Here is a 13,697-nt window from a genome sequence, read left to right on the forward strand (position 1 = left end):
CGTGATCTCACAGCGCCTTAGCTTCTAGATGGGCTGCTCTGACCAGCTCACCACAATGAGAAAGAAAACCAGAATTCAAGCTAGTGAGGGTGTTACTATCTACATAATTGCATTACATATTTTTGTGTTAATTTGAATTTTTTAATTGTTGAAGCACAACAAAACACCAGTTTTAAAAGTTAAAATTTCGTGTGTTATGACAAATGTATATAGTCATATAGTCATATACCCTCCATCACAACTATGATACAAAAATTTCTATCAGTCCAAAAATATCTCTTTTTTGTTTGATTGTTTGTTTTTGTAGCTCTTTTATTTCTTAGGATATATCTTACTGGGGACGTGCAGGCAGGTGTTACTGTGTTATAAAATCATTTGGTTCCTTTCTGTGTGGCTAGAAGCATTTTTACAAAGCACATGTAAAGTAAAATTAGGATAATTAAAATACATACTGATATTTTCATACTTCAAGTTTATCGGTTTCATCAAATTGCAAAATTGAACTATGTAATATAATTTATAATTCAGAAAGGAGATGTAAGATTTTTTGTTTGTTTGTCATGTACAACAGCAGGGGACACAGACTTAACCTATGCTTGTGAAAACAGACATCGGGATATTACAGATGTTTACTTTAAGCAGGGGCCTGTCTAGTAAGATATTTTTAATTTCAAATATTTGTGCGTTAATTATTTATTCATTTATTTTGACTCTTTCCCTTTATTTATCAATTTTCAGAATTAGTTGCTTTGCTAGCATTTCCCAAAGTTGACCAATGAAATTATTTTAAAAGTATCATTATGATCTCTGTCATTTTAACATAGTTGATGTATTTGATCAATTGCAGTTATTATTTTTTAAGTGAATTTATTAGAGTGACATTGGTTCACAGAACCATATAGGTTTCAAGTGTACAACTAAATAAAACATCATCTGCACACTGCATTTTTCTCTCTTCACCCCAAGCAAGTTCTCTTGCTGTTCACATTCCCTTCCCCCCACCTTTGCCTACCTCCTCTTAGCCCCTACTCCCCTTTCCCTCTGGCTATCACCACACTGTTGTCTGTGTCTATGTGTTATATATCTATTTTTAACCTAATCCCTTCACCTTCTTTTATCTAGTTTCCCACTCCCCACATCTGTCAGTCTGTTCATGTATCCATGCCTCTGGACTTATTTGTTTGTCAGTTTATTTTGTTCTTTAGATTCCACGTATAAATGAGATCATATGGTATTTTTCTTTCTATGACTGGTTTATATCACATAGCATAATAATCTCCATGTCCATACAAGCTGTCGCAAAAGGAAAGGCTTCCTTTTTTTTTTTTTTTTTACAGCCCGTAGTATTCCATTGTGTAAATGTACCACAGCTTTTTTTTTTTTTTTTTTTTTTAATCAACTCATCTGCTGATGGGACTGAGGCTGGTCCAGATCTTGGCTATTGTAAACAATGCTTCAATGAACATATAGATGTGTATTTTCTTTCTAATTAGTGTTTCGGGATTTTTAGGATATATTCCCAGAGTGTGATTGCTGGGTCAAACTGCAGTTCCATTTTTAATTTTTTTTGAGCAAACTGAATGTTGTTTTCCACAGTGGCTTCACCAGTTTGCATTCCCACCAATAGTACATGGGGTTGCCTTTTCTCCACATCCTCCCCAGCACTTGTTGTTTGTTGGTTTATTGATAATAGCCATCTGGTAGGTGTGAGATGATACCTCACTGTGGTTTTAATTCACATCTTTCTGATGATTAGTGACATTGAACATTTTTTCATATGTCTATGGGCCACCTATATGTCCTGTCTGGAGAAAATATCTATTCAGGTTCTTTGCATATGTTTTAATTGGATTGTTTGTCTTCCTGGTGTTGAATTGTTTATGCTCTTTATATATATTTGGAAATTAACCCCTTATCAGATATATCAGTGGCAAATATGTTCTCTCATACAGTGGGTTCCCTTTTCATTTTGTTAATGGTTTCTTTTGCTGTGCAAAAGCTTTTTAGTTTGATGTAGTCCCATTTGTTTATTTTTTCCTTTGCTTCCCTTGCCCTAGGAGATAATATTGGCAGATATATTGCTATGAGAAATATCTAAGATTTTACTGCTTATGTTTTCTTCTAGAATTGCTGTGATTTCATGACTTACATTTAAGTTCTTTATTCATTTTCAGTTTATTCTTGCATATGGTATAAGTTGAAGGTCATTTCATTTTTTTGCATGTACTTGTCCAATTTTCCCAGCAGCATTTATTGAAGAGACTGTCTTTACTCCAATGTATGCTCTTACCTTCTTTGTCAAATATTGATTGACTGTAAAGGCATGCATTTATTTCTGGGCTCTCTGCTCTGTTCCATTGATCTATATGCCTGCTCTTATGCCAGTACCAGACTATTTTGATTACAGTGGCCTTGTAGTATAGTTTGATATCAGGTATTATGATACCTCCAACTTTGTATCTCTTTCTCAAGCTTGCTGAGCCTATTTGGGGTCTTTTTCAGTTCCATATAAATATTTGGAGCATTTTCTCTAGATCTGTGTATTATGCCATTGGTATTTGAATAGAAATCGTGTTGAGTCTGTAGATTGCTTTGGGTAGTATGGACATTTTAATGATGTCAATTCTTTCAATCCATAATCATGGTATGTACTTCCACTTATTTGTATCTTCCTCAATTTCTTTCTTCAGTGTCCTGTAATTTTCTGAATGAAGGTCTTTTACCTCCTAGGTTAAATTTATTCCTAGGTACTTTATTTATTTATTTATTGATTGATTGATTGTTGCAATAGTAAATGAGATTGTTTTCTTAGTTTCTCTCTCTGATAGTTCATTACTGATATATAGAGATGCCACCAATTTCTGAATATTAATTTTGTATCCTGCTACTTTGCTGACTTCATTTATTAAATCTAGTAGATTTTTGGTGGAGTCTTTAGGGTTTCTATGTACAATATCATGTCATCTGCGAATAATGCAGTTTTACTTCCTCCTTTCCTGTCTGGATGCCTTTGTTTCTTCTTGTTGTCTTATTGCTATGGCTAGGAATTTAGTACTATGTTGAATAAGAGTGGTGAAAAATGAATGCTCCTGTCTTGTTCCTGATGATAAGGGCAATGCTTTTAGTGTCTGCATATTGTCACTCTAAAAATTTCCCTTGAATACCTTTGCTTTTAATCCTCTTACTCCAACCCTTGATTCCTGGCAAATGCTGATATTTTCTGTTGATCATAATAGGTTTGCCTTTTCTAAAATTCATAAAATGGATTAATAGATTTCATATTCCATTATGTATGGCTTTTAAAAATTGACATAATGCTTTAGAAATTTACTAATGTTGTTGTGAATATTGGTTTGTTTGTTTTTTTAATAATTTTGCACTGTGGTTTTTGTTTGTTCGTTTTTTTTGTTTGTTTGTTTGTTTGTTTTTGCCATTGCTGTGTTTCAACCCAACTTCATACCTTCTACTTTAAAACTTATGTTTGCAGCTACTTCTATCAGCCTGTTTTCTGCCTGGGAGTTTAACAGCCTACTTTCATTTTGTGTTCATTATCTCTCTATTTGTTAGAATTTTAGGCCCAGAGTGTCCATGAGCCACAGAAAATTATTCACAAACTAATGGAGTTTTCCCAGTTGAATTTGGAGGAAACTGAGATTCAGAGAGGTCAGATTGGAATAGGAACAGGAAACCACCTCATCATAAAGTCAGTATTTTTTTCCTTTCATCACAGTACTTTTTGGTATGATGGGTTATATAATATGCTTTTAATGAAAGGGAACATATTAATTTATGAGGAGAGTTAAGATATTTGTGGATAATAATATATAAAAGTACATTATTTTGTTATAAAGAATATTGGATATTATTAAGTTAACAATGATTTTAGATAAGATTCAGAATATTTATTTCTTAAAATGACTTTAATAAATTGTGACATTAAATATGTTTATATAAAGATCTTTATATAGTTACTTAAGCAGATGAGTATGAATTTAGTTTTTGAGTTGAATAAATCTATATAAGACAGAAATAGGCAATCCAAATGTGTAGATGTAATAATGCCCACTTAAAATGACCAACACATTTAAAAAAAAATTTTTTTCTTTATTGATTTTAGAAAGAGAGGAAGGGTGAGGAAGAGATAGAAACACCAATGAGATAGAACATCAATTGCCCGCCTCCTGCGTGTCCCCCTCTGGGGATTTGGCCTACAACCTGGGCATGTGCCTTGACCAGGAATCGAAAGAGTAAACCCCTGATGCATGGGACAGCAATCAAGCACTGAGTCATACCAGCCAGGCTTACCAACAAATTTTATTAAGAATTCCTAAAATTATATGTGGTTATTTTTCAAGGGCAATAATAGCTTCTTAGTGCTCTGACATAGTATTCCAGGTACTCATGTTTTGTGTGAGTGGTCTTTTTGTTTCTTTTTTCTTTTTTTCTGGTAATTCCATTTCATTAGTTCACTACAGATTTTACTGTCTTTTTAAAAAAATTGCCATTTGCTCTTTCAACCTCAATTATATATCTTATGCTTTAAAACATGGATAGTCAGTTTTTTATAGCCAAGTGCAAAACTCATCTCTCCTGTGTAAGTACTCTGTAGAGATATTTAAGAAATTATCATTTAAAAAATGATGCTTTATAATTATAATTTCTCATTTGAGTGAAGGATATGAAGTAAATTTTCTATTGAAAAGAATATGTCACAAGTATGGTTAAATAGCTGTACAGGGAGCACTGGCTAAAATGGACAGATATTTATTTCCATATTGGTTAAATATATAATCTGTCCTTTGGTCAAGTCCTTAAGTACTGGTTCTCTTATTATTATTGAATCTTGGTATACCTCTTTGATAATTAGACAAGATGGTATTAATGCTGGCTTTGGGCTATCTTTTTATTGACCATAAATTTACTAAGAATTGTTTTTTGAGAATTCATATAAAATTTTTCTCTATGTTTATAACTCTAAAACCTGTCTTCTGATGATCAACTCATAATTATTATCATGATAATAATAGTAACAATAAAAGTACATATTCTGTTTCAAATGCATTACTTAGCTAAATATGACTTCATTATTAGGAACTTACTATAATATCACTGTTTCTATTAACTAGCTAATAATTATCTAGCACTCAGACATGTTAAGGAAGTTATCTCAATAGATTCCCACAGAACCTATGGGATGGATATTATGACTTGAATTTTTAGACATTAGAAAAATAAGATTATAAGAAAGTATGCAACACATTTGCATAGCTACTAAGAGATTAAGCTAAGACTAAAGCTTCGATTGATTTCAGAGCCCAGTCTTAACCATTATAAACACTGCCACTCCTAAAGTGTTCTGACGCTATAGGCAGAACTCCCCATGAAATCAACAGATATTTATTATGTGCTGACTGCGCCAGTCACTGAGAAGGACACTCGAGATATAAAGGTCTCTGCCTTTGGAATGTTTAATCTAAATACAAACAATCATTGCCCAGCCTGCAAGGCTCAATAGATCGAATGCCACCCCTTGGACTGAGGAATCCCGGTTCAATTCCTGGTCAGGGTACATGACCAGTTGTGGTCTCGATCCCCAGTGTGGGGCGTGCAGGAGGCAGAATAGAATACATGTTTCTCTCTCATATCGATGTTTCTCTCTCTCTTTCTCTAAAAAAAAAAAAAAAAAAAATTAAAGAATATATTTAAAGACAAATAATCATGGAATGTACTCCTCCAAAAAGTGTTTTGAGTAAAATATTGATTTAAAACACTGACAGTTTATTTTTGAGACTCGTTTACAATAAAAAATGTGAATTTGTCCCAGACTCAATGCTGGAAAGAAAATAAAAATAAAAATAAAAATAAAAATAAAAATAAAAATAAAAATAAAAAATCTCAACAAATTTGTAGACCTGTTTAGAAAGTTTTATTCATTTTTTCTATTAGAAAACTCAGAGCTAAAGGCAAGGAAATAACCTTTCTACACCCAACTCTTCCACTAGCTAAATAAAACATCACAACTGTACATTGAATTGTGAGATTTCAATTTCCCTTTTAAAAATACAGAAACATCGCTAAAATACACAGAAAATAAGTGGCAAATTGAAATTGCGGGTTATGCTCAATGTTGTAGCTTCATTTAAAAATCTTGCTAATAAAATTATATTTTCCCACTCTTCCTTCATACTATTTCTTCAATTTGCCTTTTTTTTTTTTTTTAACAGCGAGTTTAAAGTTTTAATGATACCTATGTGTTTTAGGCCAGAGTTCCTTGGAAGCAGAGCTTGAGATGGGGATTTAGTGAACATGATTCATTTGGTTTGTTTGGAAAGTGATCTCTGTTCCACAGGAGAAGAACACAAAGGGACAAAGAGGAAGGGCTGAGCAAGGAGGGGTCCTAACTGGTGTCCTACTTCACTGTGATTGCAGGGGGACTCTCAGGAGCACAGATTGTATCATAGTCTGTCCATCCTTGCAGCAAATGGGCCAGCAGTTTGTACCTTATGGCAGTCAGTCTTGGTTGGCGGGCAGTTTTCCAAGAACTGACAGCTGTGAGGCACTAACAGTCAATTCTCAAAGCAGCGGGAGATACATGCATAAGCAGGCAATGGGGTTCTAGGCAGGGAACCTACAGCATTCCCTGTGAGTGTGTATTTCGAGCATCTACAGTCTCATGCTGTGCTCAATACCATCAATTGAGTTTCTTTAAATTTACATTTCTGTATTTCCCAAGGTGGTTATGAGCATCTAGTATTGGCCAATAACTCAGTATAAGATTACATAAAGGCTTAATAACTAGTGAGATAGAAAACTATTTTGTTGAAAGATAAAGGTTAGTTTTTGCCTGATTGGTCAGTGACTTATTTGGAATCACACCCAAAGACTTTATTTGTTAGTCCTTTAGTATAAATTTGTGATAAAAATGTTGCACATGTAATTGCCATGATAAAGCCTATGTACACTCCATTTTTATATGCCTTATTCATTTCTAATTAATGCGTGGAGTGCAGTTTGAAGTGATCAGGACGTGTGGGTAATTATCTAGGACTTTTTCCATCCGAAAATGATTGCTTCAAGCCCATAGGTGTTTAGATTATTTTGTTCTTCATCACTGAAGCATGAATGAAGCCTAGTACATAGCACAGTTTATTATAACAAATCATTTACACACAACTTTTACCTAAAGAAAATATTCAGTAAATGTGACTTGAATCAACCCTCTTGGGTTGAGATAAAGAATGCTAAATGATATAGCATGATCCTCGTAGATAAAATATATGTCACACATTTTTTATTAACTTTTACATTTGGTGAAAGGATTTTTTTTTTTTTTTCCTAATAAGATATTTTTGATTGCGGAAACACAGAAAGCAAACGTTTTTGTTGTTTTCCTTCTGGTTTGCTCTCTCCGGTTATGTTTACACTGACAAGCAGAAAGCAGAGCTCAGTCCTGCGATGACTGGTCGACTGTTAAATGCAGTTTGTCCTCTGCCAGCACTGGGTATATGAAGGGGTATCAGTATTTTATTTGAAACAGTACGTCACTTTGGGTTTTATGCTATGATTATCTAAATTAGAGTCTATGTTTAGCTGAGACAATAACAGGCATAACAACCCACAGTTTAGTAAAGCCAAGGATAACTTTAAAAGGAAAGTCACAGATGAAAGGGATCTGAGCTTCCCTCATATGTATCCTCTTACAGGATTTTGTTTACCAGCCACATTTTAGAGAAAAATGAGAGTATTTCATCCAGAATAGACTACACAATTATAATTCAGATGGAGAATATGAAAAGTAACGGAAAAGAGTGAGAAAGGCTATTGAAGGCAAAAAAGAATTGTAGTATTAAAAAAATTGTCATAAGATAATATTTGGAAAATATTTAAAACATTAAATAGTTAGGTTGCATTCCTAACAAAGGTAACTTTTAAGAACTTAGATAACTAATAACAAAGTTTTATTTTACGGGCCTTTTAAGAAACCCTAGCTTATTTATAGACACTGGGAAGCAGTAAGTACATCCTTTTGACCATAGTACTGCATTTTAAGGACATCACATTTCTTTGAGTCTTAGAAGACATAGAAAATGGTTTCTATGTATTTCTATATTAAAGATTAAGAATGCTTTGAAAATATAAAACAAATATATATAATTCAATACATCATTTGAGACCCAAACAATTAAAAAAAAACTGTGGAGAAGTTTGTTGTGAAGGCCAACAGAAATATACCATACACTTACAACAAACAAAAGGTAAGAATGAATTTTATGATTGTATTCTTTAGAGGTACTAGAAAATAATTTCGTAGTATTTCTGCAATGCACTGATTTAATGTTTCTATTAAAATGTAGCAAATATGAGAAAATGCTGCATTAAAAAGGAGTTTAACGTATGTCATATAAGAGCTTTCAGGATTTGAACAGTTTACTACCCAGAATTGTTAGACCTTTGAGTCATTTGGACAACAAATATTTTTAATTAGTTAAAGATTTATCTTTTTGCATACTACAATGATGTGCTTCAAGTTTTAAATTTTTATTGAGAAATTTTTCTAAAATAATTTTTATGTGTTTTCTTAGAGTGCAGAATGTGATGAATCTAATGTAGGTATTCATTATCATATTGAGAGCAAAGATCATGGGCTTTGGGGCGGACTGGGGTTAGAATTCTACTTTTACCATTTAGTGGTTTATTTTTTTAGAAAGTTGCTTAAATTTCTAAATTTGTGTTTAACTGAAATATAGGAATAACATTGTATCTTCTGGAATTATTTTCACTCATCCATTCCTTAGATGATTTAGAATCATGATTGTGAGTATCAGTTGAGAGATTAGGATTACTGGACCATATGCTTTTTGAGAGTAGGGGTTTTTTGTTGTTGTTATTGTTGTTTTTTTTAGTTTCTTTGTCTGATTTAAATTTTTTTCATTTCTTTGTTATGTCTCTTCCAATTTGCTCCTTCTAATCTACTGTGAGCCTTGGAAAAAAATTTCAAAAGAAAAAATGATAATTTATTTAAACACTATACTAATTATCTACAGCTGTGCTGTTCAACATGGTAGCCACTATCCAAATGTTACTTTTAATTAAAATTAAGAATCCACTTCTTTAGTTTCACAGTGCACGTGCTTGCTAGCCCCAGCAGTCAGGAGCTGTATCAGACAGAGGAGAGAAATAGCATCATCACAGAATGTTCTGTTTGACTGTTCTGATCTACAGTGTTTAAAGCTCAGCATTTGTGTTGTGGAGGCCTGAAAATGAGTGGAATGTGGCTCTTGCCTTCATGTGACTTAAGTTTAGTCAAAGAAATAAGATATTTTGGGGAGGTGTTTGGAAGATATAAAAAAAAAATCGATGATAACAGATGATGACTAATTGAAAAACATTGAAGAGTTAGAATAAACAGCTCAGGATTAAGAGATGTAAGAAATGACAGAGATGAAACCGAAATCATAACTAACGTTTGTGATCCCTAGTGGTTGGAACGTGACTAACATAAGCTACTTGCAGGAGGAAGGAAGGAGGGAATGATTTTATTCATGTCCATAGGAGTGCTGTATTAGTTTAAAAAAAAAAAATTTAGTATTTAACAATTTTTTATGAATATTTATTATTTTAATATATATTAGAATCTCATTTAAAAAGAATCATGACCCCCCCACCCCGCGGCTGTCGTGGCTCAGTGGTTGAGCATCGACCCATGCACCAAGAGGTCACTGGTTTTATTCCCGGACAGGGCACATGCCCAGGTTGTGGGCCCAATCCCCAGTGGAGGACGTGCAGGAGGCAGCCAATCAATGTTCTCTCTCATTGATTTTTCTGTCTCTCTCTCCCTCTCCCTTCCTCTCTCTTTAAAATCAATAAAGAAAAAAAAAGAATCATGACCTTTGTAATACTCAAAACTTGTTGTCCCTTTCCCTATCTCTAAATACATTTTCTGGAATCTGTTTGTATTCTTGTCTTTTTGTTATTTCTCACTGAAAGAAATCTCTCTGTCCAAATTAATCTATTATTATAGTTTGAATGCCCTCTCTTTCTATCTCATCTTCGATATTGCCTCATATTTTATTCTTTTGCCACCTCTGTCTTGAAACATAACTTTCTCTATGATTTCCCCTTCAGCCTCTTAATATATGTAAGATTCCTATATCAAACCAGTTAATTGAACTTTCCTACCTTTTCAATCAAATTTTCTCAGAGTGGCCTTCATTTGTTTTCTTCAGTTCCTCACTTTTGATCTACTCTTCAACTCTGACATTTAACTTTTCTTCTCATTAAGTGGATATGTCTTTCATTAAGGTCCACAATTACCATTGTCAACAATTACTGTTGTCAACTCCAGCAGACCTTTTACCATCCATCTCTTTCTTGGTTAAAAATATTGACCACTTCATTCATCTATGCTGATGACACTCAACTCTGTCCCCATTCCCTATTATCCTCATAGTTCTTCCTTCCTTTCATTTATCTATCAATTAACTGACCACATAAAAAATTGACCATTCAATGCTTCCACAGGATGTGCTGTAGGCAATTCAAACTTTGCTTTAACATAAACAGATCACCTTACCAAAATCGCCTCCTTCTGTTTCTTCAGTATTTTTCTCTGGGTCAGTTGCACCATCATCTAATCATTTTCCCAAGCTAGTAGCTTAGAAAACCTTCTTCTGTACCCCAAATGTATGACTAGTACCTCCTTAAAAATTATTCCAATCCATCCTTTCTACTCTTAGCCATCACTGACTTAGTGAAAGAGTGAATTTACTAACAAAGTCTGTATCTTTTAATCCTCACCCTTCTCGACTTTATTCTTCACACTGGCTCCTGGGTGATCTTGCTAAAATTCAAGTCAGCTGTTTCCTTTCCTATTTTTTTTAATTTTATTTTTTTACTTTTAACTCTTCTACTAAAGCTCTCTGGTAGTTTCTCTCCCATCTTAAAAGAACTGTTGCCTAAATGATTATTTCTTGTTAAAACAATGCAAAACACAGAATTTCCAAAGTTTTGCACCACATTGAGAATCTTCAGAAAAGCATCCAGGTATGACACTTTTTTCTTCAGTTTCAACCCTTCTTAGGATCTCTCCCAGTCACTACTGCCACCACCAACATGCAATACCCATCTAATTTGTTCAATATTCAGAGAGCGATTAAGTATAACAAAAATATAAGTGTTATAAAACATAATTAAAATGAGAACATTGTCAAGGAAAATGAATACAAGCAAAGACTTATTGACTTTATTATTAAAAATCTTGCTGCCTTCTTTGTTTTTAAATAGCTTTGAATCTGGATCTCTTAGGCCAACATTTTACATGAAGAAAAAGTAGGCTTCCAACACAGCTATTCAGCTGCTCTACTACTGTGTGGATAAAGGAGCCAAGAACAATGTAGTTCAGGTGTTTCCACTGGTCTTTGTGCGATGCTAATGCCAGCCTCTGCCAGGGCTTGAATGTGGACTCCCAGTAACTCGGGATGCATGATCCACCTTTAACAAGCCTATCAGAACCAGGCTCAGCAGGCATGATCCTGGATGAGGTAAAAATTAATGTTTTGTTGAAAGTATTACAAATGTCCCTCCTTTTTTACCCCATTGACTACCTCCTCCCCACTCCCATCCCCCTGTCCCGTCTTCACTGCTCTGTTGTCTGTCTATTGGTTATGCATTTATGCATATAAGTTCTTTGTTTTATCTCTTCCCATCCCCCCTTTCCTCTGAGATTTGTCAGTCTGTTCCCCACTTCCATGTCTCTGGATCTATTTTGTTTGTCAGCTTCCTTTGTTTATTATATTCCACAAATAAGTGAGATCATGTGAAATTTGTCTTTTCTGACCGGCTTATTTTGCTGAGCATAATACTCTCCAGGTACCTCCATGTCATCTCAAAGGATAAGAGATCTTTCTTTCTTACATTTGCATAGTATTCCATTGTGCAAATGTACCACGGCTCTTTTATCCACTCATCTACTGATAGACAGTTGGGCTGTTTCCAGATCTTAGCTATTGTGAATAGTGCTACTGTGAACATAGGGGTACATATATTCTTTCCGATTGGTGTTTCAGGCTTTTTATGATATATTCCTAAAAGTGGAATCACTGGGTCAAATGACAGTTGAATTTTTAATTTTTTGAGGAGACACCATATTGTTTTCCATAGTGGCTGCACCAGTCTGCATTCCTACCATCAGTGTACTAGAGTCCCCTTTTCTCCACATCCTTGCCAGCACTGTGTTTTTTATGCTTTGTTGATAGCAGCCATTCTGGCAGGTGTGAGGTGATACCTCATAGCGGTTTTAATTTGCATCTCTGTGATAATTAGTGACATTGAGCATTTTTTCTTATGACTCTTGGCCATTTGCATGTCCTCTTTGAAGAAGTGTGTATTTAATTTTCCTATAAAATATATGTGAATGATACAACACTGCTTTTAGAAGAATTCAACAAGTATGCCTGGTTATAGTGAAAGTTACTCTTGATAATGTAACTAATTTAGACTAGACTAGTGTCAAACAGAGACAAGTTGGTTCAGTGGCCTAGTTATCATTAATATCATCAGTGAAAATGCTCGTTATTATTCTCAAATCACTCCGTCAAATTATTTCCAATATTCTACATTTATTTATGCCAAATAACACCATATAGAAAGTCAGCAAGTTTAAAAATATGAAGGTAAGCTTTGCCATTACTGCAAGAATGAAGACCGTCCTTAGCAGTCAGACTGTGGACATTCCAGAAAATGTCCACATCACTCTGGAGGGACATACAGTTCTTGTGAAGGGCGCTAGAGGCACCCTGAGAGGGACTAAAATCACATCAGTGTAGAAATTTGTTTCCTTGGAAAGAAAAAGAAGATGCCCCAGGTTAACAAATGGTGGGAAAATAGGAAGGAACTGGCTGCTGCTCCCACGGTCTGCAGTCACGTACAGAGCCAAACCAAGGGTCTCAACACTGGGCTTCCCTTCCAAGATGAGGTCTGTGTTCGCTCACTTCCCCATCAACAGTGTTACTCAGGAAGATGGTTCTCTTATTGAAATCAGACATCAGACATTTCTTGGGTGAAAAATACATCTGCAGGGTTTGTGTGAGGTCAGGCATTGCTTGTTCAGTATCTCAAGCCCAGAAAAATGAATTAATTCTTGAAGAAACCAACATTGAACTTGTATCAAATTCAGCTGCTATAATTCAGCAAGCCACAAGAGATAAAAACAAGAGTATGAAAAATTTTGGATAGAATCTATGTTTTAAAAAGGAACAGTTCAGCAGGCTCATGAATAAGATCTAAGTTGTCCAGCTATAGAAAGAGCAAGATGCTGGATGACTGCTCAGACTTATTTGCGCTTTTGTAAAGATACAGTAAAAGCCATGTATTGATTTGGTCAACAAATATATGAAGACCAATTTCACAGCTAATTTTTATGGTTTGGGATGGGTAAGGACATGAAAAAGCCACTTTATAACTAGATAGTCATGGAAAATCTTATGTTTTAGAAAATATTCATAAAATACATTTTGTAACAATAAAATAAAAAGGGTCTTTATAAAGTGGGATTGATCTTTAGGTCACATGTGTATCAAAACTTTCATATCATAAGCATGTCAACTAACTGGCCCTGTGTGTGTACCTATATCATATTATGGTAATAATGACCTTGACCTATGTCATAGAACATCCCTTGATTTTTAAAGTATTCTCTT

General features: G+C 34.3%; 1 long non-coding RNA gene across 3 annotated transcripts in view; it reads left to right on the forward strand.

Annotated features, from left to right (window-relative positions):
• The window catches only part of LOC118619940, a 60,339-nt gene that overhangs the window by 8,598 nt on the left and 38,044 nt on the right, over positions 1-13,697 (forward strand). For all 3 annotated transcript variants that reach the window (XR_004957345.1, XR_004957347.1, XR_004957346.1), the window contains exons 4-5: positions 3,568-3,703; positions 11,284-11,540. This is a non-coding gene — a long non-coding RNA (uncharacterized LOC118619940). The remainder of the gene's footprint in view (positions 1-3,567; positions 3,704-11,283; positions 11,541-13,697) is intronic.

The sequence above is a fragment of the Molossus molossus genome, unplaced genomic scaffold (assembly GCF_014108415.1).
Source record: "Molossus molossus isolate mMolMol1 unplaced genomic scaffold, mMolMol1.p scaffold_m16_p_7, whole genome shotgun sequence".
In the NCBI taxonomy this organism is placed as follows: Eukaryota; Metazoa; Chordata; class Mammalia; order Chiroptera; family Molossidae; genus Molossus; species Molossus molossus.